Source organism: Vidua macroura, chromosome 4, assembly GCF_024509145.1.
Source record: "Vidua macroura isolate BioBank_ID:100142 chromosome 4, ASM2450914v1, whole genome shotgun sequence".
Lineage (NCBI taxonomy): Eukaryota > Metazoa > Chordata > Aves > Passeriformes > Viduidae > Vidua > Vidua macroura.
Window position 1 is genome coordinate 70,644,216 of NC_071574.1, and position 27,853 is coordinate 70,672,068.

Sequence of the window (27,853 nt, forward strand, 5' to 3'; positions counted from 1 at the left end):
CCAAAACCTACAAAGAAAATGAACAACAAAATGAAGGACAGGGCTGGGTGACAGCACAAAAAATATGGAGAGTGTGACACGAGCATTTGACATTTCCCCCTGGTCAACGTACAAGGAGCAGCCCTTTCCATGCCCTCAGTGGAGTCCAAGGAGTTTCCTCCTCTTGAACAACTCTCCAGGGAGCATGAAAAGTGTTTTAAGTGATCCTGTCTTGTCCATAATGGGATCTGCTCAGGCTGCCCCTCTTGAACCTTCCCTCTGGACAGCCAGAGCACTCTGGCTGTGGCACTGGGAGCAAAAATAGAAGCAAGAAGTGAGTGGGAAGTGTTTGAAGCCTTGGGAAGCCACAGAGATAACTGCAGCCTGGCAGAGGGGTTTTTGAAGTATGAAAGGGCAAGCAGAGATCCTTAGGTTAGCTGAGATGTGAGGTTTGGCTCATTTTCTTTAAAAAGCATGATTTTTTTTAAAGGTCTTTCAATATTATCAACATTTATTAATCTTAGACCTTTTTCTTTCTCCTTTCTTGTGGGATTTAATCCAACAGAAGGCAGGTGGCATGGAGAAGAAAGATGGTGTGAGGAACAGAGGGAGGCGTTCTGACAGCCTTTAAGAAACACTGGGGGTGGGAAAAAAAAACCCTATTCGGAAAACCTTTTGCATCCTAAAAATGAAGTTCCAGCTCTGACATCACATCACATTTAAAGAGACAGGGCAGGTGAATTGAATCCCTTGATTTTGGTGTTCCTTTGGGAAAGAAGAAAAGTAACAGAAACTCAGCATCATCACAAGGTGATGGATGCCATGGATAGCCCTTTCCCCATTTTACTGTGGGAAGAGGGCAGATCTCCAGTTTATCAGCAGTCTTGCACATCAGGGAGCAGCACACATCCCCCTTTGGCAGAAAGTTAATGGCAACTCATTCTGCAGATGGGAACAGCCTCTCAGTCCCGGCAAGAATGAAATTATTTTTATTTTTCCTACAAACCCCTATTCTCCTCCTATTTTCTCTCTTCTACCCCCTGTCTGGCCTCTTTCCACTTGACAGACAAATGATTTCTGAGCTTGTCTGGGTGTTTTTTTGACAAAAACCAGACCTCTGAGCCTCTACACTTGCCCAGCTGCACTGAAGATGAAGAGATGATGGGGACATGATCATCCTATGTTCAGTCTTTCAGGCTACCAGCTCTCACACTTGGAGAGGACAAAATGACCCTAAAGAAGGTATAAACTAATATGTTTTGAGATTTACTCTATTCCAATTATAACTCTTCCATTTATTATTTTTCTTCTTATTACAGGGAATCCTCCATTGAATCAAACACACAGAATATTTCTGTGATCCTGCTGCAAAGTACTGCCAGGAGCAACAAGAGGTAGATTTAAATAGTTGAGTGAAGTTGACATTTTAATTAACAGTCAGGGTGAGTTTACTCCTCCAGAGATGTCTGAGAGAAACCCATGTTCCCCCCATTCAAGTAGTACCATACAAAATGTAGGTACAGTCAGGGTGAGTGGCCAAGGCAAGGGAGATTCTTTAAGTTTTAATCAAGACAACAATAACATGGAATTGTATAAATAACTGATGAAATTTTCATAGAAGTTCTTCAGGATATCTTGCATAGGAAAATGAAGTCCTGAGAAGAAGTGTTTTTGGAGATAGAATGTACCAATTACAGAACTCAAAGATTGGAAAAGACCTCTAAGATTATCAAGTCCAACTGTTAAAGGTTAAGGGCTGTTGTAAGAGACACTTCTTGCTCCCACCATCCAGCCATGCTGCTCCTGTCAGCCTTGTCCTGTACAATCCTGAATAAAACTTGCAGTGAGTCATACAAATTAATCAGAAATACATAAAGGTCGTGCACAGAGCGGGAGAGTTTTATTGATTCCTGTAGTCACACAATTTTTATACCATTTCTAGTGCTTCCAGTCCAGATGCGAGTGTGGAGAAGGGGGACTATGGAAATGGTGCATTCCCAACTTAGACATTTCTGACAGACTTAGTTTTTCAAGTACCTCTCCCTGATATTTCTCTGAAATTCATTGTTGAGATTTTCTCCTTATCACCAGCTGAGGTTACAGTTATTAAATGGAACGAGGATTGTGGCAGCACATTTCTCTCTCTCTCAGAATTTTTCATAGGGGTACATAGAGAGAAAGAAAGAGAAAACAATTTCTATTTCTGCTCCTTGTTTTTCTCATGTGGAATGTTTGGAGAATTGTTTACCTGAGGTGATTGCTTGATTCAACTCAATGAGGATTGTTTGAGTCTGGTGGCCAATCAGATCCACCTGTGTCTGGACTCTGGAGAACAGGGTCATGAGTTGTGAGTAGTTATATTGAGTAGTTAGAGAAAATAGCATGCAGTTTTAGTATCTTCCTTTATATCATATATTAATGTATTATAGCATAGTTATAATGAAGAAATCATTCAGCCTTCTGAACTGATGTTGGACATCATCATTCCTTCCCATTGGGTTCACCTGCATTTTACAATAGGGCATGATCCTTAGTTGATGGAAATGTGTTACAGTATTTTTTTCTCTCTGTTCCTGGAATGTTTGCTGACCTGGTAGCTGTTACCTGCACATACCTACGCTGAAAGTTGTTAATACTTATTTATATTAATGTTAAATACTTACTTGTATTTGCAGTGCTGTATGACCAAGATATGACTTCAGAGAGCTTTCCAAAAATGGAGAACTCGTAACTTTTCTGTCATGGTTTGACAGGGAAGTGAATTTTCTCAGGAAGTTGGGGTCAAACCAATCAGTGGTCAGGTTTGGATACTGACACTTGGAGTGACCACTGAAGGCATTGAACACACCTCTGAGTACACAGGGGGTTAAAAGCAAGAACTCCCAGGAGAACTTTCTCTTTTGTTCTGGTCAGTGAAGAGTGCAGACCTGCCCTGCCCAGCCACAGGCCGGGTGTGGGAGGGGAAGCCAAGCAGCCTGGCTGAGGGAGGCTGGAGCCCCAGAGAGAGAAGGGGGTGAGGGGAATGGAACCAGGCCAGCAGCACCACAGGATGAAGGGTGGAGAAACACTGAGATGTCCCAGGCAGCCCTCCCAGAGGGAAGGAGAGAGAGAGAGAGCCCGTTCCACCTGGAAATTTGATGTCATGTTCTGGCAGTGCCACAGAGAAGACAGAGGTGGGAGTTTGGCAGCCTGCTGTGAGATCTCAGCTGTCCTGGGAGCCCAAGACTTTTAACCTTTTCCTCGGAAAAGAAAGCTCTGTAAAACACTACTCCTCCTTGATTTGAAAGAGAAAAGAGACAGTCTGGGACCTGAGATGTTAGAAGAAGAAATCCTGGGTGGGAGGAGATGATGGAGTGGCCTTGGCTGGACTTTTCTTGCATAGCCATAGACTGAACCAATCTCTCCTGCAACACAGAGACTGCATTTTTAGGGGGATGAAATGACTTGAGCCAAGAGAGTGCAGGAGTGGGAGTGACCTGCTTCAGCGACTGCAAGTGCAGGAGTGGAGCGAACAGAGAAAGGTTGAGGAGGGTGTGGCGATACCCTCTGTCTTCAGAGAAGAAGAAGATCTCTGTTCTCAAGACCCTTGGCCCCAGGGGAGGAGAAAATGGGGGTGACTGTTGTCCCAAAAAGGAGAAACTGTTGTTCTTTTGGTCCTTGGCAAAGCATCCTTAAAGGAGCCCTATGAGCAGTCTGTCCATGAACGGTGGTGAGAGCACTGTGACATGGAAAGGAGAGTGTCACACTGGCAGATTTTCTTCAGGCAGTGCCATGTGTGACATGGGAACACAAGAGGTTGCAATTGTGTTTCCTGGGGGTCTGTGGTACAGGAGAGACACCTCTCTCTTGATTATCTGAACTGATTATCTGAAGAATTGATTATCTGAAGGGTGGTAACTTGATCAGGAATCCAGGGTTGTGTCTCATTTTGTTTTGTTGGAAATTGGGTGGGGGGAGGAGGAGTGTTTTGGAGGGTTTCATTCTGGATTCGGTGTGTGTCTTTTATTATAGTAGTAGGTTAATAAAGTTTTTCCCTTTGTTTTTAAGCTCAAGCCTGCTCTGCTCTGTTCCTGATCGCATCTCACAGCACTCATTTGGGGAAGGTGTATTTTCATGGGGACACTGGCCAGCATCAAACCATGACACTTTCTTATCTTCTTGTCTTCTGTTTCTGATGCTGAATAAAGACTGGGAACCTACCCTTCTTGTCACATAATTTTTTAATTTTTTTTTTCCCTCAGGGGTCTGTACTGGGACCCTCAGGGCTCTGTGCTAGGGCCAGTTCTGTTTAATATTTTTATAGACAACATGGATGTCATCTATATGAAGAGGAAGGACATTGAGTCCTTCATTAGTAAATTTGCAGACGACACTAAGCTGGGATATTGTGTTGATCTATTGGAAGGGAGGAGGGCTCTGCAGAGAGACTTAGATAGGTTGGATGGACGGGCAGAGTCCAACAGCATGAAGTTTAATAAGTCTAAGTGCCGAGTTCTACATTTTGGCCACAAAAATCCCCTACAGCATTACAGGCTGGGGACAGTGTGGCTGGACAGTGTTCAGTGTTCAGAAAGGAACCTGGTGGTGCTGGTCAGCAGCTGGTTAAATTTGAGCCAGCAATGTGCCTTGGTGGCCAAGAAGGCCAGTGGCATCCTGGCCTGCATTAGGAATTGTGTGACCAGCAGGAGCAGGGAGGTCATTCTTCCCCTGTACTCGGCGCTGGTGAGGCCTTACCTTGAGTGCTGTGTCCAGCTCTGGCCCCTCAGTTTGGGAAGGACGTTGAGATGCTTGAGTGCATCCAGAGTAGGGCAATGAGGCTGGTGAGGGACTTGGAACACAAGCCCTATGAGGAACGTTTGAAGGAGCTGGGGTTGTTTAGCCTGGAGAAGAGGAAGCTTAGAGGTGGTCTTATTGCTCCCATAGGCTGGACTTGATGATCTTAGCGGTCTCTTCCAACTTCATTATTCTGTGAAATAAGCACAGCCCACAAAAAAAATTAGTTACTCCAGATTCCAAGGCCTGGGTTACACAGGAATCCCACCCAGTAATCCTTGCAATAAGCCAAATAGCCACCAGCTTACAGAGGTTTGTGACCTTACCAACATCTGCATGGCATTGTATTTACCAGACAAGTAATTAGAGGGCTCACGGCCAACTTTCAAATTTTGTAGTTTCTTCAAAGAGAAGAAGGGAAAGGAATGATTACTCACATACTGCACCATTTTGATTGTGAATCACAGAGTTACGTGTTGCTTCCCATACCCTGCTAGACCATAGGATATACCAATTTTCTATTTATTGCAGTCATAAATAAAGTAGGTTTCAGGAGATGGAACAAGGAATACAATCACTGGAAATCCCTTCCTGGCAATGGTTATTCATTACAAGCCCAAACCTCTTCTTCAGCAGCCTTTTACACCTTTTGCTCACATAGTTTGGCTGATTCACCTTCCAGGAAAAGTGATTGATTTGCTCTTAAGTGACCCATTTCCTCCTGGGAGGTGTTGGAGGGCCCTTATCAGTCAGACTCCTTGTCTTTGCTTTAGTGTAACTTGGCTTGGCTCCTGTCTGCCTTTCTCTGGGTTAGAGGGTGCAACTCCTCAGCTTTCACACTGCCTGGCTTGAGGAAATGGATTTAGAGCAAGCTGGCACAACCTCTGTCTTAATGGAAAAGTGAGTGCCAGCTCTTTCATGTTTTGGACTGAACTTAACACCCCTTGCAATTTAGGAGACGACCCTGAGAGTCCTGAGGGCAAGCTAAGGGAGGACTCATTCTGCAGTCACCTCCAGAATCTGTGATGCCCCATCCCACCCTCTGGGCTGATGTTCCCCTCCCCATCTCCAATTTAGTGCAAAGCTCTACCTTCAGTACTCACACGGTCCCCGCTGCTGTGAGATGGGTTCGTTGTTCTGATGGAAATTTTTAGTACTCCTAGAAAACAGCGCCAGCTGGAATATTCACCCTCCGTGCGTCCAGCAAGCAGCATTTTCCATTTCCTCAGTAAAAATCCTCTTGGCTACAGCCTGTGCTGCAGGAACCCACAGGCTCATGCAAATGAAGAATGACGCAGATTGGGATCTTGCAGGTTGGAGCTGCAGATTTGAGGACAAGGAACAAAAAATTGGATGTTTCAGAACATGAGGCTCATCTCCTCCAGGTGTCAGCCAGGTCACCATATCTCAACTCTGTGACGTTATACAGCAATAATAGATGTGCTCTGAGCAGGCAGGGCTGTGCCAGCAGCACTCATCCCTTTATCAGGCAACTGCTTTTCTTGGTGCAGGCTTGTGGATTTCCAATAGTATCTATGAAAACAATCTTGTTTTGGAAAAACTTTCGGAGTGATAGGTTCGAGGCTTTCTGCATGTAACACTGGGCCAATTCTCAGCTGTTGACAGAAAAAAAAAGATTGCATTATTTGCATATATTTTTAATTCATGGTGTTCCATTTCCTGTTTCCTTTTTTAGAAAAACAAAAGCCCCTGATTGAGGTCCAGATTCCTAAACCTTTTGTTACTGAATAAACACTGATTTACACTAGTTAAGAAAAGAGCACATAGATTTTCTTGGGTTTGGAGGGGGGGTTTATGATTTCAGCTGCCTGGGTAAAATCCATTTTGTCAAAAAACCATCCTGGGAGTGAGATATATCCATACTAGTAGTCACATTCAGGCATTATTTTTCATTGATATTCTTCACTGTGCTATCCCTGTCCTCTTGCACATGAATGCAAAGGGCCTGGAAAATATCCAGTATTTGAAGCTTGGTATTCAGTGGTGGAGCTGATGACCCACAGGGACAAAATTGGAATCCAGGGCAATGACACTCAAAAGCAAGATACTTTTTCAGCATAATCTGGTTTTTCTTGAGGCAGACAGTCTTCTAGTTTTGCAGAACTACACTACACTCTTTAGTTTTTTCCCAGATGTTGGAGACCTGAGACAGCTTGAGCCAGACGAAAACCAGTAATATTCATAAACCCAGATGAATATTATCAAGATATGAAGTCTCTCAATCATCATCTACTGCTAGAACTTTGTACTTACAGCTCTGGACCAACGAAGAATTTTGTCGACACCTCCTCATGGGTTTGTGCCCTCAGTGCACATCAGCTTATTAAATGTAACCTCAGGATGCAGCCCAGCTCTGTTGTGCAAAGGCACAGAGACAGGCTGAGAGCTGGGGTTGTTCAGCCCTGAGAAGAGAAGGGTTCCAGGAAGATCTTACTGTGGCATCTCAGTACTTAAAGAGGACCAATAAAAAAGGGGAGAGAGACTTTTTATACTGGAAAATAGCAACAGATGAAGAGGGAATGATTTTAAACAAAGAGAGATTTTCATTAAATGTTAGGGGAAAAAAGTCTTCCCTGTGAGGGTGCCCAGAGAAGCTGTGGCTGCCCCTGGATCCCTGGAAGTGTCCAAGGCCAGGCTGGACAGGGCTTGGAGCAACCTGGGATAGTGGAAGTTGTCCCTGCCCTTGGCAGGGTGTCTGGAACTGGATGGTCTCTGAAGTTTCTTCCAACGCAAACATTCTGTGATAGTTTAAGGATCTCTTCATCTGTGTAGGGTGGTATAAGATGTTTGGAAGGAAAGGTGCAACTGGGGCAGTGAGACTAAGCTACTTCTGCAGACCAGAAAGGCTGAAGGATATCCCTCAGAAAATCAGTGTGAGCATCACAACTCTGCTCAGATGCCTGCTTAGCCGTGCTTGTTTCTCAGTGTGGGTAGCAGCCCCCAAAATTGCACAAGGGCTATAAACTTGTCCTCCAAAAACTCGAGGCAGTAGCTTGCTGAGCAGCCTTGTCTCTGTCAGCAGCAATGATTGTGCTCTGAATGCCAGCAAGTTTGGCTCTCCAGGATGTTATCTGCAGTAAAGGAGCACTTGGAGTGCTGTTTCACTTGCTAGAAAAAGCTTCAAGCCACATCAAAGCAAGGAGGTTTTTTTTAAAAGGGCCTAAACCACATTCCTACCTGGCAACTGCTGCTGTACAGAGAGCTCTGCTCATTTTGCCCTGTCAAAGACTCTGCCTCAGCCACTTCCGTCACCTCAAAATCAGCTTCAGGAATGGTTTGAAAGCCACTATGTGACAAGCTTCAGTGTTCTTGGATGTTTTTTAAATATGGATCATAGAATCCTTTGGGTTGGAACAATCCCATTTCTGCCATGGGCAGGAACATCTTCAATTAGATCAGGTTGCTCAGAGCCCTGTCCAAGCTGACCTTGAATATTTCCAAGGATGAGGCAGCCTGTGCAGTGTTTCATCACCTCATTGTTAAAAAATTTCTTCCTTATATCTTGTCTGAACCTAACCTCTTTTAGTTTAAAACACTTGTCCTATTGCAGTAGACCCTGCTAAAATTCCATCCTCATCTTTTCTGTATTTCCTTTAGGTACTGGAAAAAACTCATAGGTGTCACGAGACCTTTCCCTGCTCCAAGATGAACACCTCAGACTTTCTCAGCCTGTCTCCACAGCACTCACAGCATCCTCATGGCCTCCTCTGGACTCATTCCAAGAGATCCTTGTCTTTTCCATGCTGAATATCAGCATTAACTCCTTTATCTAATTGCAAATTGACCGAGTGTAGTCACAGGTTATGATAGGCCAAGAAGACCCAGCTCTCCTCACACCCAGCAGAGATCTCCAGAGAGCTGCAAGGAACCACTTGCACATACTGGGAATTCTGTGGGTGAGAAGTGATGGAGCAACACAAAGCACTGCTCTCTTCTGTAGATGCATTTTGCCAGGCCTTGACCTTTCTGATTCCTGTTCAAGTTCTCCTCCTTGCAAGAAAAGCAAAGAGTTAACATTTCACTCCTGTTGCTCAACTGAGCAGCATAGATTTTAACAGGGCATGAAAACAAAAATCTTTGTTGCTTCCTTCCTTTAACCTTTAAATGGAGTTTTGTCTTTCCATGAACTCTGCTTCTGCTCTGTAATTTGAACTTGCTATGAGGAGCCTGGCGTTTTAAAACCGATATAGATTTCTGATCTGAGATGCTGATGCTTGAAAGGACCGGTGTCACCAAGCCTTCTCCCTGCCTCAGCTGGTGTTATTTCCTGAGGTTTAAATGGATTGTTCCTTTTTTGGTTTTCTCATTGATCTGTCTCATTCCATATTTTGGTATTTTTCTCAGTCAAGGGTGTATATATTATCTCTCTCTTTTATTCCGACAGAAAAAATCCTCCAAGTCCATGAGCTCTGCACTAATCTCAGACCGAGATATCCTGCTCTCATTTTCCACTCTGCTCTCACAGCTTAGTGTGAAGCAGTTGGGAAGAGAGATGACAATCTCTCTCAGGAGAACACTTATGTTGTTCAGCTCCATATGATTTTGTGGTATTTAACACATTCTTACAGCATGTGACCGGCATCACACAATTAAGGAGCTCAGGAATGTTTGGATTTTTTTTTCAATTTGCATTTCCAGCTGTCTACACATTTCAGAAAACATGATCTTTGCTTATATACATGACACGGTAAGATACTGTGCTTTGACTTGATTGGAGAAATCTCACCCTGTGAGAGGTGTTACAACCCACCCTAGAATGTGAGGGTAACCCAGGTTCTTGTTAATAAATCCCTCAGAGTGGATTAGAGAATGGCACTGAATGACCAGTGTCTGTGAGTACACACATGCAGGGTTTATTGTAGAACAATTTGGTTACACAGGAAAACTGCTATGGAGCCACTTTGGATGTTCCTATCTATAGTAAACGGCAACATAAAAGCATAAAATATCACTTTACAAAGCATACAAAAAAGAAGAAAAGGAATAAAGAGATCTCACCATAGGCTCCACAATGAGGCTCAGCATAATTTCACTGTCTGTTGGCCATAGACTGCACCCATCAGATGGTAACAAAGAGCTCCAAAACACCTCATCTGTTTATATTCTTATAATATTTTATATTCACTCACGTTCAGGTAGGAACACCCAGGTACCTCCCCTGGGGTGGGGAACTTCAGCTGGGTGATGCTGTGTTGTGGATCAGGAGCACCTGGGTGATGGAATGCTGTACATCAGGGGCACCTGGATGATGGAATGTTGGGATCAGGAGCACCTGGATGATGGAATGCTGTGGATCAGGAACACCTGGATGATGGAATGCTGTGGCTCAGGGGACACTTCAGGAGAATCTGACACCTTCTAATTCAATACAGCTGCCCATCACATGAGTGCAGCTGGGCCCATCATGGCCCATTATGGCCCCTCACCAGAGTGAACACCTTCAGGCCATGGGTGAATGTCCCAGGACCTCCCTGGCAGGGGAGTTACCACAGCTGAGTTCTCTGATAAGGGCAAGGAGACAGTTCCTGGCCCACAGGACTCCCCTCTTTCCTTATCTCATCCATCACCAGCTGTAGCCTGAGCTGGGCTGTGCTCACCCTCAGGTACTCTGTACATTGGCAGCTTCCCTCTGATTGTTTGAGCCATCAGCATCCCAGTCTCTCTTCCAGTATCACTTCTGGATACATTCTTCTCCCTAGACCTGGGATTGGACAATAATATCCCCTTTATCTTGTCCCAAGATCCTATCACCCAAATTCCAGTCAGGAGGAGTATCTGGGGAGGGATGGCTTCACAGCTGAGCGGTTATTTCTTTGCAGTTTGCTTTACAGCAGGCAAAACTCCTCAGATAATTTTAGCATTGTTGAAGCCATGAAAACATCAACCATTCAGTCTCTCACAGGAGATGGTGCTTAACTGCTAAACGTTCCTTCCAAAGGGATAACACTCCTGCTCCTCAGCAAATCCAGGAGCCTGTGGAGAGGAACCAGGCATGGACTTGTCTCTCTCCTGTCTTCTGCTCAGCCAGTGCCCACAAAAGCATGAACTCTTCAGTGCAAAGACTGTGTTTGAAAGACTGATGAGTGGCAGCTTTCCTAAATGAGTGATAATATTTTAATGGAAGGAAGACAGAAGAACAATCCGATCAGGAGAATGTGGCGGTTTGGCTGACAAACAGAAATAGCTGGGGTAAGTACATGGGATTGCTGAAGGAGTGAAGTCTGGCAAGACAACAGTGATGTGACTCTCAGAGCAACAAAAAACTTGTGGTGACATAGTTCTCACCCGCCAGTTCTTTTCTAAGAGTTTATTCTATTGAACAGGGCCCTTTCTCAGACCAGATTGCATTTGGATTCTTGGAAATTTGACAAAAATATCTCCTGAGAACTGGCCTGTTTCCTCTCTTTCCAGGCTGACCTTTTAATGAGGTCTCATTTTGCTTCCATAAGCTGAGAACAGGGTGTACGAGACCAGCACAAAATGTGCATTGTCTTTCTAGGATTTCACATCTGGTTTATTATCCTGCACTTTTCCACTTTCCAGGGAAACAAATCCTAGGACAGTTTTCTTTGCCCTACAATGAGGGATGCTGTTCTTTGAGCAACCAATAGAATGAATGTATTTACCCTTAAAACCACCTCTATTCTCAGAGGCCCTAAAACAACCACTTTTTCACTGTAATTTCTTTCATAACTTAAAACAACTCTCCCACTTAAAATGGTATTAGCCATTTGGTTGGATTTTTTTTTCCTCAAACAAATAAAGGGGATGTTAGCATTGCTTGTGTTCCTGAAATAAGGATAAAAAAAAAAAAACCAACCTTTTTATCTGACTACTAACAAAATAATATCACATTCTGAGGGGTTTTTTTTGCAATACGAGGCCTAATCCTGGTCTTATTCTAAGGATAAGGCAGCATTAGAATGTGTCCAGCCTTGGATGTGTGATGCCCAGTTAAATTTGTGTTACACCAAGCCCAGCATGGTTGTGTTTGCTGAAGAAGATCCAATTTCTAGTGCGACACCCTCCAATCTAGTGCAGAACAAGAGGAAATGGCCTCACGTTGTGCCAGGGGACGTTTAGATTGGCTGTCAGGGAAAATTTCTTCATGGAAAGGGTTGTCCAGCACTGCCACAGCTGCACAGTGGTGGAATCCCCATCCCTGGAGGGATTTTAAAGACATGTACATGTGGCACCTGGGGACATGTGTCAGTGGTGGCCTTGGCAATGCTGGGGAAAGAGTTGGGCTTGATGAGCTTAAAATTCTTTTCCAACCCTAATGATTCTGTGATTCCGTGATCTACCAGAGGATCACAGTTCATGGTCCTGCAGGTGAAAATTCCATCTTGATCCTACTGGATGTTTAATTGAAAATCTCTGAGCAAACATTTAGATATTTTCCAGCAGTTCCTTGCAGCTTAGATCGAAAAGACAAGGGATAGAAAATAACTGCTTGATGGGAGACAGGGATTCATGCACCTGCTCCTGAGATAAGTGACAGAGAACGAAGTGTTCACACTCCCAATAATCGTGATAAAGCAGAGCTGGGCACTTGTAAGGGTTTGGAAAATGCAAGTGATAATATTTCGTAGATGTGCTCACACAGGCATAATCCTTGTTTATTGGACCATTTCTTAAATGGTGTTTTGGTCTGTAGATCTCAGCAACAACTTTAACTGATCAAAATACATTCACCCACAGAAGAAAATAAATAGCTTGGTACATCAGGGTGATGGCCTTGGGTATTCCAGGGTGAAACAGCAAACAATTTGTGATTTACTCCTGTAATTCCTCCCAGTCTTTACCATTGCAAAAAGGTGTGGATTCAGCCTGTCACGTCAAAGGGGATGGGGCATGATAACAACATGCACTAGAGCAAGAGTTCCTAGGTTTGGAAGAGACTTTTATTATATAAATGTCATATTTTTAAGAGCAAACCAGAAGAGTGGATAGACTCTAGACATAGTGGATGTCTTAGGCAGAACCTCAAGGACATTTGGAAGTCACGAGGCAGCCACTGAAGGCAGGATTTGTTGGGCTGCTCAGGGCAGGGATTGGGATGCCCGAGGCTTTCTGAAGGCAGCTGGCACATCTCATTAGCTGCGAGAGAAAACAGAACCCCAAACAAATGAAGAGCTCAGCTCTGGACAAATACAACTTCAGGGTGACTTTGCAAACTGGATTCCAGTTTTGTCTCATGTCAACACCTCATTATTGCTCTGCATAAAGTCCCTGAGATGGTAAAATATGAGGGACTGATACTCTGCATCTTCTGGTTGCTCCAGATAAGGATCACAGGCTTTACAGATCTTGTACTGACTTACAGAATTTAGAGATGCAAAAGATATTCCTTGTGCATATATTTCACTACTTCTGTGATGCACTTAAAATAACAAGTTTATGATCCATGCTTTTCTGTGGAAGAAATTAAATCACATTTATAAGGGCTTCCCTTCTTCTTCCATGAGCCTCTTACAGATTATTTGCCGCAGGAGCTAGAGAGACTCATTTGATTTTGTAACATATGTTCCCGTGGACTTTAATTTTACTGTGAATTTCTTCATTCTGGTGAAAAAAGGTGTCAATTTACATATGTGAAAACTGCCTCTTCAGCCTCTTCTTCCTTTCCTCACTTGAAGCTCATTGATTTTCTCTGGACAGCTCCTCTGGGAGCTGCAGAAAGATCAATATTTGAAGAAATGGCAAGGCAGCTGTAACCTCACTAAATTTACCCAAAAGAAATAATTCAATATTAACTCAGATGATTTCCTCTTGTGGCTGAATCAAATGGACATTTAATAGAACTATAAGTTTTTTCATATATAAGTTCAAAATAAGGGTAAACACATGAAAGGGCACCATGTTAGCATGATACATTGAAACCAAAATTAATTAAAGCCATGACCTCTGGGCCAGGCTGGTGGCTGTGTGCAAGGAAAACTCTTTTAAGCTCACTGTTCAAATGTTCCATTTCAATTAATTCACTTTCAATTTAAAGCACAGCGAGGCTGCTGCTCCAGCCTTCATTTTGGAAATTTTCTGTGGTTATAGGGCCACAGGAGCATGAGGAGGTTGCTACTGAACTGCTGACTTTTGGGTATGGATTAACTTCAGGGACTTTAGGAAAAGGACTGGAGAAGCTGAAAAATGATCCTGAGATGTGACCCCATCCCCTGAAGATCCCCTTCTTTGATATATTTCAAAACTGGTAATAAATATTTATAACATGGATCAGTCACCTACAGATTTCTGTTTATTACTGTCAGAAACAAGAGATATACTGATTTAATCATCACTACAAGGTCTTTTGTCCTTCCACTCATCTGCCATCCTGGCTGTGAATTTGCTTCAATGGGTAAACACTCTTGCACTGGTGGCTGTGAGCTCATGACCTGTTCCCCTTCTCCACTCCCTCTCACTGGAAATGTACAATTTCACTTCAAGAAATTGTATCTTCTGTGAATTTGACGTGAAAATACCTGGCAAAAGCTGCCTGGCACACTGTGGCTCAACCAGGGGGAGTAGGAAAACTTATTTTAGTAGTAAATCAACAACAGCAAAAGAAACTGTTCTGTTTTGCAGGTTTGGCATTCGAGGCACTGAGACAGTAAATACAATTTGGCCAGGACATAGATTAGAGTTTTCCTTGCCCTTCCACACTCAGCACAAGAACAAGGACACTGATTTTTGATTAACAGCAGTAAAGACACAAGGAGAATTCTTCTGTGAGATAATAGCAAAAAACCCCAGGATTTCCAAGTTTAGAAAGTCAGAGGTTTATGGAGGAGGTGATTTCCATTTGGGAGGGAGAAAGTAATGGAATTACTGGTTTTTTGTGATACACACAAGTACTGGTAAAGAAACTACTGAGGTTTTTGCCTCTTCCTGGCAGGGAATGGTACAATTTTAAAAATACTTTTTTTCAATTTATTCATGGTGGGCTATAATGATATAAAGTCTTTCAAAGCCAACTAGACAAATTTAAAGTTAAGGATTTGGCTTCTAGAATCTGCTTTCTGGCACTCAGACTTCTGCTGATATCATCCAGTCCTTCCTTCTCCCAGCAAATATCTAATAGGTTGGCTTTAAATCTGGTAATTTAAAAAATACATAAATATATATTTAAGTTGCTTAAATGTTTTCCAAAGGTTATCTTACCTCTTATGGAATTAGTGACATTTCATTCCACTATAACATTAATCCAAGATCACAAAATGATAATGGGAAGGGGTCAAGAAGAATTTAACCCTGCAAAATGGAAAAAAAAAAATCCCCAAATAACAAATAACCAAAATACAATAATATCAATTATTTTAAACGTGGAATTTGATATCCAACCTGAAGAAGTAAGCCTTGGCATTTTGTTGCTCGGCTAAAATTGATCTGTGTGCCAACAGAAATGCCAGCTGTGGGTTTTAATGTAAAAGGCTTTGTCAAAGGGATATTTTTTGATACTTTTTCCTTTCAATTAATCAATAGATTCCCTCTTGCCATCTCTTCCTGCCTTCCCTGGCACACTGCTGTTGACTGAGTGCAAAAGGAAAGGCTAAGGCTGACTCATATCTGAAGTCTTGTGCACATATTGGTGTCTGCATTGCCAAGACCTTTATTTTTGTTCTGAATCATGCAAAGGAATAATATTCTACTTTAGTTGTATGACTCTTGCCTTAAACCATGAGGTTTTCTCCTCACCATTTTCCACCTCTAGGGCATGGTTACCTCAACAAAATTCCCTTTCCCAGCAGCTTCCTGGGTCAAAACCCTTCCCTCCAGATGTTCTGCTCACTGTCAGCACAGATAAATGATCTGCTCCAAGTCCTTTCTTTGCCCAGCAGATGGGAATGCATAAATTATTGGCACCACCTATTGGTGAAAAAAGCAAATTATACAGGATTTGCGGGTTAGTTTAAATATCTTCAATAAATATGGCTTCTAACATTGCTTCTGTTTTGATTTATTTAATGATATGACCCAGCAAGGCCACTCAAGCTTTGCATTTCCCTGTGCCAGAGACAAATCTGAGTTCAGTGGTGATTTGGGGTACATTTGGCAAGGGGTCATGCAACAGAGGAGACAGGGCATGAACACACAGGTAGAGCAGGTCCCCTGAGTCCCACATTATTTTAAATATTTTTCCCTTAAAATGCAAGCAAAGATGAAAAGGATTTCTCCACCACAGCAGCCACAGCTGGTCCATGAGTCACAAATCAAAGTGGTTGCCTTTGGCTCTTGTGACCAGGAAAGGAGCTGTGTGATACAGGACTTGCTGAGACAGGTGCAGAATGATGGGAATTTCATGAGCAAAACCCAGGGAATCCTGGTATCTACGTGAAAGATGGTGATGTGAAAGGAACTGCAAAGATCAAACTCATGATTTGGAGGCAGAAGCACCTGCATTTTTAATTCCTGTGCTCATCCTGATGCTTGTGTCTGTGGGAATGTTTTTTGACTGTGAAACGAGGCTGAGTTGAGATTTTAGTGGTGGCCCTCAAAGAGCAGAAGGCAGTGGGAAGGATCTGAAAACATCGTAGGTGTTTTGAATAATTTCCTACCAAGAAGTTCTCACTTGAATTATCCATTGTAGGCTGGGAGTGGTGGGAAACTTCTGGGCCAGGAGACATGTTGGTTCTTTGTGGTTACTGATGAACAGAATGATTTGCATTTTCACTGAATAAAAGAGAGGGGAAAGAGAGAATGGCATTTTGCTCCAGGCTGCTTTTTTTTGAAATCCCAAAGAGTTATTTTCTGTTGATATTAGCCCTAAGTTATCTGCTGGGATGAATTTTTAGCTCTTGGCATGCTAAACTATGCATTCAGGAAAGAGCACTGGACTCTGGCTCAGCATGAGCTAATTGAAATGTGGAAGGAATCTGATGGATACTTTGGTAATATTGCAGCTTATACTCCAAAGTTTCTTTGAGGTTTTTTTTTTTTTTCCCTTTTTCCCTTCCTAGACTTGGAAAAACTCTTCTCCTTCTCTCTACAATCTCCCACACAAATGATACCTATTCGTTATTCTGGATGTCAGGGTTATTTGCTGCTATTACCTTGCCCAGCAGGATGGGCTCTTGTGCTTCAGGTTTTTTGGAAATATTAGAAATAAGTGAGGACACTTGATGACACAGACTCAGACTTTCTGAAATGTATGAAACAGTGCTTGATCTGTCTACAAGGTGTCTTTAGACACTGCCATGACTTAAACTTTACCATATCTGAGTATGGTACTCTGTGGAGTAGGACTGTACAAATAGCTAAACCCATATACCTCCATTTATTTTTAAAGAAAATATTGTTCTACGCATGTTCAATTTTAACCTAACTACCACAAGGATGAGGCAGTGCTAATGACAGAGAAAAATTCATTTGCCTGTTGGTTGTACTAACCTGTCAGAAAGGACATTCATAAAGATGTTCCATCATGTCTGATCTGCTGCCTCGAATAAGTGGCAGGGCAGCTTCAGCCTTCAGAGGATCAAATTTCTCTCAAAAATCCACCTCTCTTTAAGGGCTTCTGCTGCAAAACCCAACCAGAATATCTATTTATAATGGGTGTCTAACATCATTAGACAAGCTGAGGATAAATAATAAAAGCTTGGAGACTGAATTTAGAAAGTGTCAATTTTTATTACTACTGTTTAGATTTGTGAACCAGGCAGTGATCCACAGATTATAACCACGGTGTGGATCCACTTCAAATGGAATGAGCAGAAAGTAGGGATGCCCTCAATCCAACAAGTAGGATAACAAGCCCTTTCCTGACAGCTCCTATGCTTAGGGACACTTAGGGCATCCTGCATAATTTGCACCCGTGACATGCAGCACAGTACTAAGCAGATTTTGACCAGGGAATGGTCACATTCTATAACAAAAGGTCTGGGGGAAAAAACATATAACTATAGAGGGAAAATGTTAATTAAATTTATTTCTCTAGCTCATGCCTGGTCAGCAAAGTCAGCAAAGACATTTAGGGGCAGTAGGGTATGGTATGGGTGATGTTTGTAGTCTGATCTTCATGGGGACTAAACAGACCTGCCTTGCAGAAAACAGCAATTTTTGAGGGTGTGTCTAACTGGTCAGGACTTATTTTCTCAATTGATACTATCTTTATTGATATTATATTGAGATTATTCTATCCAAGACAGAATTTTAGGATCATAGAATGGTTTGGGTGGGAAGGGACCTTCAAGACCATCTCATTCAAACCCCCTGCCATGGGCTGGGAACTTTCCACATGCCCTGGCTACCCAGAGCCCCATCCAGACCCCACACTGGCCGTGGGCAGCCAGCTCTGAGTATTTCTGGTCAGATGGTGGCAGATGAGTTTTATGGATGGCCTTTCCCAGGAGCCTGCAGCTGTTTAAATAGTCACCCCTTGGGAGCCACAGCACCACAGCTATGTTTGACATTGTTATACCTCAGCGGGGACAGGGAGAACCATGGGGACAAGAAGTCCTTCCCACTTCCTGGCTTCCACAGCTTACTTTAATTGGTAAAACTATGCTCCTGTCACTGGCGAGGACGTCATAAAGTCAAACATGAACAAAAATCTTAAGCTCAAGAATCCGTTTGCCCCGGGGCTCAACAAAACCCATCTGGGTAAAGCTGTGTCTGCAGGGAGCCGGAGCACCAGCAGTGAGAGGAATCCCTTGGAAAGGGGACAGACCTGTCACACCTCCCAGAACAAGACATAGTAAACAATCCCCATGTTTTCCTGTCAGTCGTTTTGTTTGTTTGTTTGTTTGTTTCCCCAGTGATTTTTGGCTTTTCCATCTGAACAAGCATGCGCATCCTCAGTGTGGAGTCATCATCTTTCTGGGGTGAGAGAAAAATAACTCTGCACACATATATGTGAAAATCAAGGGCATTTTTTTTTTCTGATAAGATGCCTTCTTCCTGCTTTCACATTGAGTTCAGCATAAATTCACAATTGGAAGTGGTACTTAGTAGTTCTCACACTTTCAAACACATCTTTTTCTTGACTGCAATTAATTGATGAAATTTTTACGGGAACAAATAATTCTGATTTGTGACTAAACTCTGAGAAGTGCTATTAAACAGGCTCCTTTAATCTGAAGCTGTTTATGCAAGCCTGTTTCATTTGTGATAGGGATGGACATGATCCACTTTACAATTTTAAGAACACAAAGAACTAGGATTTGAAGATAAACCATAATCTCCATATAAGCAAGCTAACAGTCCCCTAGACACTGTGTTTCATACAGCCAGTATTATTCTCATAACACATCTGAGATAAAAATCATTTTTATGTGCTCAAAAGATAAAATAATTCTAAATACAATCCTGATATTGCCTACAGTTGTTCTGGAAATAAAATTTATGTTTACTCTCCAGCCTCGCTGCTCCACACTCCTCTGTATAAAATCAGTAAAAAATTTAGATTTTTTTTGCCCTTAAATTTCTGTTGAATGACAGCTGCTGTTTTCCTGATCCTACTACCCAACTCCAACCTTTTTATTTTCCTATAGAAAGGGTCTTTGGGAGCATACACAGGTCCCATTCCTTAAATTTTAACACAGCCTGAGCAGGTCCTTGCTCTTCAAGCATCACACTGCATAGGATGAGTGGATTTCTTCCACCTCAGTTTTCCTCCACAGCACCCCAGCCACTCCCCTTTCAAGCTCAAAGGGAAATAATTTTCCAGTTCTTCCATGTGGCTCTGGGACCCTTTCCCAATTTCCCAAAAATAGAGGTGCCTTCCATATATACACACTGCTGATCTTGTGTGGAAGCTTCCTTGGATTCCCAGCCAAGACTCTAAAATCAGAATAAAGTCAGTAATTAATACATTTTAAAGCTTGTCTTTGAGCATGCTTCTCATAAAACCTTAGCAAACATCTTAGATCTGAGAAACTGTTAATAAAAGTTTCTCAAAACTGGGTTGGTTTGGTTTGGTTTGGTTTGGTTTGGTTTGGTTGGTTTGGTTTGGTTTTTTCCCAGCAGGCAGAATCACAATGTCCATAAATTTTATAGTTTTATTTCATTTTTTTTTTTTTTTTTGAGTTTAACTTTGCTTAAAAGCTTTAGGTATCGAGATAAACTCATTGAAAGTATGATTTGATCAACAGGTGTTCTGTTCAGTGTTGCTCTGAGACTCGTTTGATGGGTGTTTAACTTCCATTGATGTGATAAATGAAGGAAAAATGGAATGTTCTGGAACATAAGGGACAAGTGGTGTATCCAACAGCCTTGAGACTGCAGATGCATGTCACAAAGATGTCATCCCAACATCTCCATGTCTCCTGCTCTACAAGAGTTTGTTGTATAAGAAGTTCCCATGGCTGGGAGCTCAAGTTTCATTCCATAGGGGTTTACTTTGGAAAGAAACTTGTTCCTGCAGCTCATGTCCACGTGACCTCTTCCAGCTTCTAAGTGCAGCTTGGGTTTATTCCAGCAAATGTTGGAATAAACAACAATGGAAATGGAAAATCCGATAGCAAGAGATTTCTTGCAGTTGGATGGAGACAGAACTGGAGTCTGAGCTCCAAGCTGGCTCCAACCTTTGCCTCTCCAACATGGACAGGCCGATATCTTAGCTCCAGGCTTTCCTACCTATTTGTGGAGCAGAGGAAGGACACAGTGTAATCATAATCTCGTAATCAATCCTGTAAAAATTACCAGATAAAAAGGTATAAATAGCTGTTGGAACAGGCACTGGAAACCAACCTCCACATTTCAGGAGACAGCCCAATTCCTTTGGCTTGCAGATGGCCTTCCTGCCACCCCGCTTTGATCCAGAGATTGAATCCCGGATCTGCTGCATAAAGACTCAGTTTCAGCACAATGGACAAAGAATGCTCTCCCCTGCCTCCCCAACACGTAGGCTGCCTGCTGCCAAAGCCATTAGTGGAGCCTCGTACGAGAGTTTGAACCTCCACAGAGAGGACGTGGAAGGTTTTCGGCTTCCCAGGATATGCTTGAAAGGCAGCAGCAATTATCTCCTCTCCCTGCTGCCCCCCAAGAGCACAGAGAGAGCCTGTTTCATTCTTTCAAAGGTAAAAATGTGCTTAGTGCTAGGAGAGGTGGCCTAGATAGTAAAGATCCTGGTGTGCAAGAGCCACACACCAAATCTGTGGAAAGGGAAGAGCTTAAGACACAGAGAATCAGAGAATCGGAGAATCACAGAATCACAGAATCACAGAATCACAGAATCACAGAATCACAGACTGGCCTGGGTTGAAAGGGACCTTATGGAGCATCCCATTCCACCCTCTGCCATGGGCAGGGACACCTTCCACTAGACCAGGGTGCTCCAAGCCCTGTCCAAACTGGCCTGGAACACTTCCAGGTATGGGGTATATCAAATGTCTTCCACCCCCAGTCTGTCAGATGTTGTGTATCTCTTTTGAAACCATGTTTTTCTTGAGGCTGAAGGGACCAGCTGGGGAGTCAGGAAACACTGAGTTAGGTATTGTGACTTTTAGGTGTTCATGCCATCCATTAATCTCCTTTTAAAATTGAGCTTCTGTCAAAGATTGTCACCTGTCCTAAGCTAGGTGAAGCACTGCTGCAGGCTGGAGGTTTCCCTCTCTCTCTCTCTCCATCCTCATTTGGCCTCTCAAAGACTCTATTAGATCCAGTGTCTTGCATAAAGACATTGCATTTTTTTTTCCATTTTCTAAAGATAAATCATATTGAGAGCCCCTAAGTTTTGGTGGTTTTAACTTCTGGAGTGAGGCTTTTGTAAAACTGGGAGAAATGTCTGAGCTAACCCAATTTTTGTCTGCTTCCTCTATTTAGATTACAATTTTCCCATGGCAGGCTTGCCTTTTAGCAAGTGTGTGTCTAACTTGCTGGCACAACAGCATCTGAGTGTTAGAAATGTGACAGGCTGGAGGTGTGCATTTGTCACTTAGAACCTGCTCTGCTTAAAAAAAAAAAAAAAAGAGATATTTTGCTTTTAGGTTTCCTACAGCCGTCAGTTTGTTTCAAAGTGAGACATCCACAGCCTTTTGCAGGAAGCACTTTAATGGCATAAATGATATGTTATCCAATGAACAGTGATTATGGCTGTTCCCAAATCTCCTCCCTTTCCATCATCTGTTGAACTAGGGGTTTTTTTATTAAAGTTCCCATACCAGCTGAAAAACCACAGAGTTCCTGTGGGTGAATTTTAAATGAGCGTATCAGATGGGAAATATCGATTTCCAGTCAATTCCTTGAGAAAAAAAAAATAAAAAATAACAAAGCCAACAATACAGCACATATTTCACAATGGAAGAGTTCACAGAGGACACAGGAAATAGGGAAAAATGTTTCCTTCCCAGTTCAGTGCAGGAGCTACACAGAGTGTTCCAGCTCACAGAACATGCAAACAATGTCCACTCCTCAGACAAGGTCAGCAAAGCAGATGTGGCTTCAATTTTGCCACTTGTGCAGCGTGAGAACAATCCCCAGATAATGGGAAGACCTTATGGGGAAACCATGGAGTGTCTCAGCCTAACATGATTCCCTGAGTGCCATTTCCACATTGCTCAATGCTCTTGGGGCTGCTGGAGCTGCAGTGATTAGGGAAAAGAGTGACTTTGGGTTAAATATCTTTAAAGGCTGCAAGGGGAGGGGAGAAGGAAACATCCGGGATCCAGGGTTTTCCTTGAGGACCATTTTGAAGGATGCCTTGCTCCCCATGGAATAGTTGCACAAAAAGAGGTGTGAAGTCATCTTAGGGTAAGATACATCCAGTCATTTCCTAGATTTTCAGCCCCTCTTGCCTCTTATGTTGGCTGCTACCATAAAAACTAAATGTACACATGGTCTTTGTGTTGGTTTGAGGGATTTCAGGTTCCACATTCAGTTTATTGAAGTCTTAATCCTTGACAGAGGTTTCTGCAGGGCACTTCAAAGAGGACAAGGAGATGAAAACATGAATTACTGTTAGCACTAAAAGGAGGGCATTTTTCCTTGGAAACTTCTCACAAACCTATCAAAAAGTGAGACCTGTCCAAATAAATACTCAGTTCACTGACAGATAAAAATTATCCATTTGAAGTGTTTTATCTTAATAAAAACATTAAGAAGATGGAATTCCCTTTCCAAGCTTTTGGAAGGGGAAGAACAACAACACTGTCAAGAGATGTATGTGACAGAGTAAATTAACCTCTGTAAATCTGTCCAAGGTCAGGTGATTAAGGCTGGAAAATAAACTTTAATTCTCCTTTATCATGTGGGTGCTAGGATTTGCTGGCTTTGGATTCTCTCACACACAGTTGTGAATCAAGCTTTGTTTTTCTGAGCATCTGCTATTCCAAAAATTACTAATGAATGGGAAGCTGAAGCTAGAAAAACTCCAATATGATAATATATATTTGATTTTTTTTTTTTTTCTCTGAGCATATTGAATCACTAGCACAAGCACACACCAAAAGCAATTACATTCTCCTTCATACAGGAATCTCTGAACTGGTAGTCTGAGTTTACCTGGGAAAAAAAATACAGGCAGGATTGAAGAATCAGTGATTATTGCTTGAGGTTTGCTTTTTCTTTGCAATTAGCTCCACTGCTTTAATAGTATTTATTCTGCAACTGAGGAAAGTAATGGGTTAAAATTTATTTATGTGCCTTAGTGATATGCACTTGTGTATAGAAAATTAACTAACAATGACCCCTTGTTATAGAATCATAGAATCACAGAATCATAGAATCATGGAATCATAGAATAGTTTGGATTGAAAGGGACCTTCCTTGTAAAGGTCTTTGAGAAAGACCAGAGTTCGAAAATAATTTTACCTTAGTCATGGCTTTGGAATAAAAATATCCACCTTATCAGGAAATAACCATGGATAAAAGCATGGCAATTCACTTTTCTGAGAGATCACCTTTTGTTCTCACCTGTGATGTTCTGTCTGATCTCTGGGAGGGCAAGGTGGAAAACTTGCCAGTTTGTGAATTGGACTCAGCTATTCTGTGGAAAAATAATCCATTTAAGTGACACAGGAATGAAGAGCTTCCAATTAATTTTCTTTTTTTACTCACAGAAGCTTTAACAGAGGGATTGGCACCTGGTTTCCTTGCTCCAGAACCCAATGTGGGCCCAATGTTGCAGTGTCTGAAAACTTCTTGAGCATATTTAAAAGTCTTGAAGTCAGAAATCCGATCTGTGACTAGCTCATAGTCTTTCTGATGATGTCATGGAAATAGTTTTGTTAAAAAGCAAAAGTCTTTATTTTACATCCACTCTGTGCAGGAGTGGAGACAGAAACCCAGAATTATAAACTTTGGGTATTTATGTAACTTTTCCACACCATTATGAGGTTTCTTTTGCATTGAGTTGCAAGAAGTGAGATGCCATTTGGTTTTAAGTGCAACAAGTCCTTCAAAGTCTAACTCCTGAAAAAATGCACCATCTTTTTCTGCATTTCTCATTCCAGAGAGATCACAAGATCACATACAGCCGTGAAAAGATTTTGCTCTGAAAGCAGCCAGGTGAGTTCAGAATTATCTTCCCATTTTGTCAACCAAAAAAGACGTGCCAGAGCTCCTGTTATCCCGCTTTATTAAAGGGTATGGAGAGGGTGGAGGGGGGAATTTTGACATTAAGCAATTATTTATGGAGCAGTTACATGAATGGCTGGCTTTAGGAGCCCATTTTCACTGTGAACTGCCAGATTGCTCTTTGCTCTAAGCAAGACAAGGTTACACCAACAGCTGTGCCTGGTACCAGCAACTCTGCATGCTCTATTTACTGCCCTGGGGTCACTTGGTGCTGCAGTTTTTGGTGAAAAATGATTTCTCTCCAAAGCAGGTGAGATCAGGGAATTGGGGAATGTTTCAAAGCACAAGCCTGAAGTGGTAGAAGACTAGGCAGGAGACATCTTGCATGTTTTCCATCCGTGGTTTTAGCTTTCAGACTAAATTTTAACTTTCTAAAAACAGAAACAGGAGGCAATCATATCTCAGAGCAAGGACCAGAAAAAATTATTAGTTTCCTCTTGATTTTCTATAGCAATATACAGCATGTATTATAGCAAAACTGCACAGCAGAACTGCTAATATTTTATGCAACACTGAGCAGCAGAATTGATAAGATTCTGTGCAACCACAAAATGGTTCTGTGTGTGTCTCATTTCAAGAGGTATTAATGCCTAACTTGGAGATGCAATTCCTGTATGCCTGTGCTGTGCATAAAATTGGGAATAGAAGTGGGGATACAGTGACAGATCACCTTTGGATCGTCAGGATGCTGGGTGAGAAATTAGAATTTCTCCAGTTTGGGGGAAATAGTGATGGTGAAAGTCGTGTTCTAGATAAGATTGAATGTGCTGTAATAGCTCTTGTGTAATTTTCTCTGCATTTCTCTAACTGTTCAAATGTCATTTGAGTTCATGGATATGAGAGATTACAGAAGTTCAATTTAATTTATCCAGAAAAAAGCTGGAAGCCTTCCTGATGCCAGATCTTTGGCCAAGCTGAGTACAGATTTCTGATCCGACTGCACACTTGCATTTATCAGAAAGATTCACAGCAGGGTTGGATATCTGCCAGAAGAGCTGAGCAAATTCAGATGGAAGATCAAAACTCTCATTTATGCCTTCCAAAGTTGCAAAACATGATGCCAGTTTTACCACAGGACATAACAAGGTCACTTTTTCTTAAATCTTTCTATCAAGGCAAGCTGGATTTCTAGAACAACCTGATATAGCTCAACAATTTAGTTCCTTAAAACTGTGAAATTCCTCCTCCTGCCTTTGCTCTGCAACAGGTCACTCCAGGTGACTCCTGACCTTAAACACAAAAATCTTTGTGTGAAGGGATTGAGTGCAAAAGGGGGAGAAGCACAACATTTAAAGGACACACGTGTTTGCTGAGAATACAGGTTCCGTAGTCATCCACTTGGATGACTGCTTCCCTGCACATCCCATTCCCAGATGAAGTGATCTTTCTGCCTGGTTTACAGAGAAATGTATTGCATGTAATGGTTATTTTCTTTTTAAAAAATCTAGGGAGACACGATCTGTCGGCAGTAATAAAAATCCTTGCCCTTTCCATCTGAAAACAATGTCTGGGTTTTTACGGTTCGCTGTAGCAGTGTTTCCCACAGGGATGATTTTCAATATCACTGTGTCCTAACAGGAAAAGAGTGATATTTCTGCAAAACATCAAGAGTCTCCTTGTTCAGATGATAAAAGAACACCAGAACTGAGATAATGAGTCTGATGTCCACATTAATACATCTTTAATCTCCATGGTCAAGCCAACCAAAAAATCCAGTCGTGCTTTACCTCAGAGCAGGGGCTGATGGGTTGTTTTCCACCATGTCCTGTCCTTCCTGTAGAGACGAGATCACAGAATTATGGAAAGGTTTGGGTTAGAAAGGACCTTAAAGACCATCAACTTCCCACCCTCTGCCAGGGGCAGGGACACCTTCCACTATCCTAGATTGTTCTGAGCCCTGGCCAACCTGGCCTTGAACACTTCCAGGAATGGGGAATCCAAAACTTCTCTGGGCAACCTGTGCCTCACAACCCTCACAATTGTTCCTAATATCCAGTCTAATCCTACTCTCTTTCCAATCTGTTCCTCCCATAACTTACAGAGATACAAAAACTGAGCAGAGTGTGATGGCAAGAGAGAGGGAAGCTGGAAAGGCAGAAGGGAAAGCAAAGGTGAAAGCTCAAGAGAAGACATCCAAGTTTCCCCCTGCATCTCCTCTTTCCTGAACCTTCACTTTCCCACACCCCTTTCAGCACTTCATCACCCGCAAGTCTCACTTGCCCCCTTATCCTTGAAGATGTGAGGAAAATTTATATCTGCAGATCCACTAATGGCTCTTCACTTATGGTCAAAAATGCTTCTGTACAAGGCTTTATTTGCACATTAATAGATCTGTGTGCACACCGCCTTCCTGGCTTAAAATTATCTCTGAGTCTATAATTGCACGGTAAGACTTTCAGCCTCCCTTTCTCCTGCTGTGCTTCATAGCAAACACTATCTCATTGTTTTTGTTTTAATCTTCTCTGTTTCTTCAGCAGATTGATGGCACATTTTTACAGCTCTGGCATTAACACAGGAATAGTGATGTCCTCACCCTGCCCATCTCTAGAGATGCTGCTGCATCCTGGTGATTTTGCACCCCAGTGGGTTTCTCACAGTCTTTTCACGACAGTCCTAGTAATGACAACCATGCACAGCAAACCATGCAGCGGTCCTGGGAATATCCTTAAAACATTTCATGTGGTTGAACATGAGCCCAGGTGTGCCCAGGCGGCCAAGAAGGCCAATGGCACCTGACTTGTGGCAGCACTGGGGTGGCAGCAGGGCCAGGGCAGTGCCTGTCCCCTGCGCTGGGGCACCTCCAGTCCTGGGGGCAGTTTTTGAGCTCCTCCCAACAAGAAAGACCTGGAGGGGCTGGAGAGAATCGAGGGAAGGGAACAGAGCTGGGGAAGGGTCTGGAGAAGCTGAGGGAGCTGGAAAGGGGCTCAGCCTGGAGAAAAGGAGGCTCAGGGGGGACCTTGTGGCTCTGCACAACTCCTGACAGGAGGGGACAGCCGGGGGGGTCGGGCTCTGCTCCCAGCGAACAGGGGCAGGAGGAGAGGGAACGGCCTCAGGCTGGGCCAGGGGAGGTTTAGATTGGATATTTGGGAACATTTTTTCATAGAAAGAGTTGCTAAAGATTGGAACAGACTGCCCAAGGAAGTGGTTGAGTCGCCATCCCCGAAAGTGTCCAAAAGCTGTGTGCATGTGGCACTTGAGGACATTATTTAATGATGAACATGGTCGGGTGCTGGGTTGACAGTTGGACTTGATGATCTTAAGGTCTTTCAGAGCTTTAATGATTCTATGATTTTTCCAGATTTAATGATTCTATGAACTCAAGCTGCCTGGGGACAAAAATTTTCTAGTCCTTGTCTGTGTTTTCTAACTCAGAGATGTAATAGTGGCATGAAACTAGTGAAAATTAAGAGATAATACAGAGACTTTTTGTGTTTTGGTTTTGGTGGAGTTTTTTAATATATACACAAATGGAATATCTAACTGCAAAAGAAAGAAAATAGGCAAAAAAAAAATATTAAGCTTTAGGGTGTTAGGGAAAATGAGTGTATCCACTGATCCTGCATGTCTGAAA

General features: G+C 42.6%; 2 long non-coding RNA genes across 2 annotated transcripts; one reads left to right on the forward strand and one right to left on the reverse strand.

The window, feature by feature from the left end:
* Positions 1 to 12,730: 12,730 nt before the first annotated feature.
* On the reverse strand, positions 12,731 to 18,438 carry LOC128806931 (uncharacterized). Its single transcript, XR_008436980.1, has 6 exons — positions 18,188 to 18,438; positions 17,158 to 17,287; positions 16,326 to 16,440; positions 15,466 to 15,636; positions 14,932 to 15,021; positions 12,731 to 12,873 (listed from the first exon to the last, which is right to left on the reverse strand). It is a non-coding gene; the product is annotated as an uncharacterized LOC128806931 (long non-coding RNA).
* A 1,555-nt stretch (positions 18,439 to 19,993) lies between these two features.
* Positions 19,994 to 25,741, forward strand: LOC128806932 (uncharacterized). Its single transcript, XR_008436981.1, has 3 exons — positions 19,994 to 20,786; positions 24,159 to 24,213; positions 25,155 to 25,741. It is a non-coding gene; the product is annotated as an uncharacterized LOC128806932 (long non-coding RNA).
* Positions 25,742 to 27,853: the final 2,112 nt, after the last annotated feature.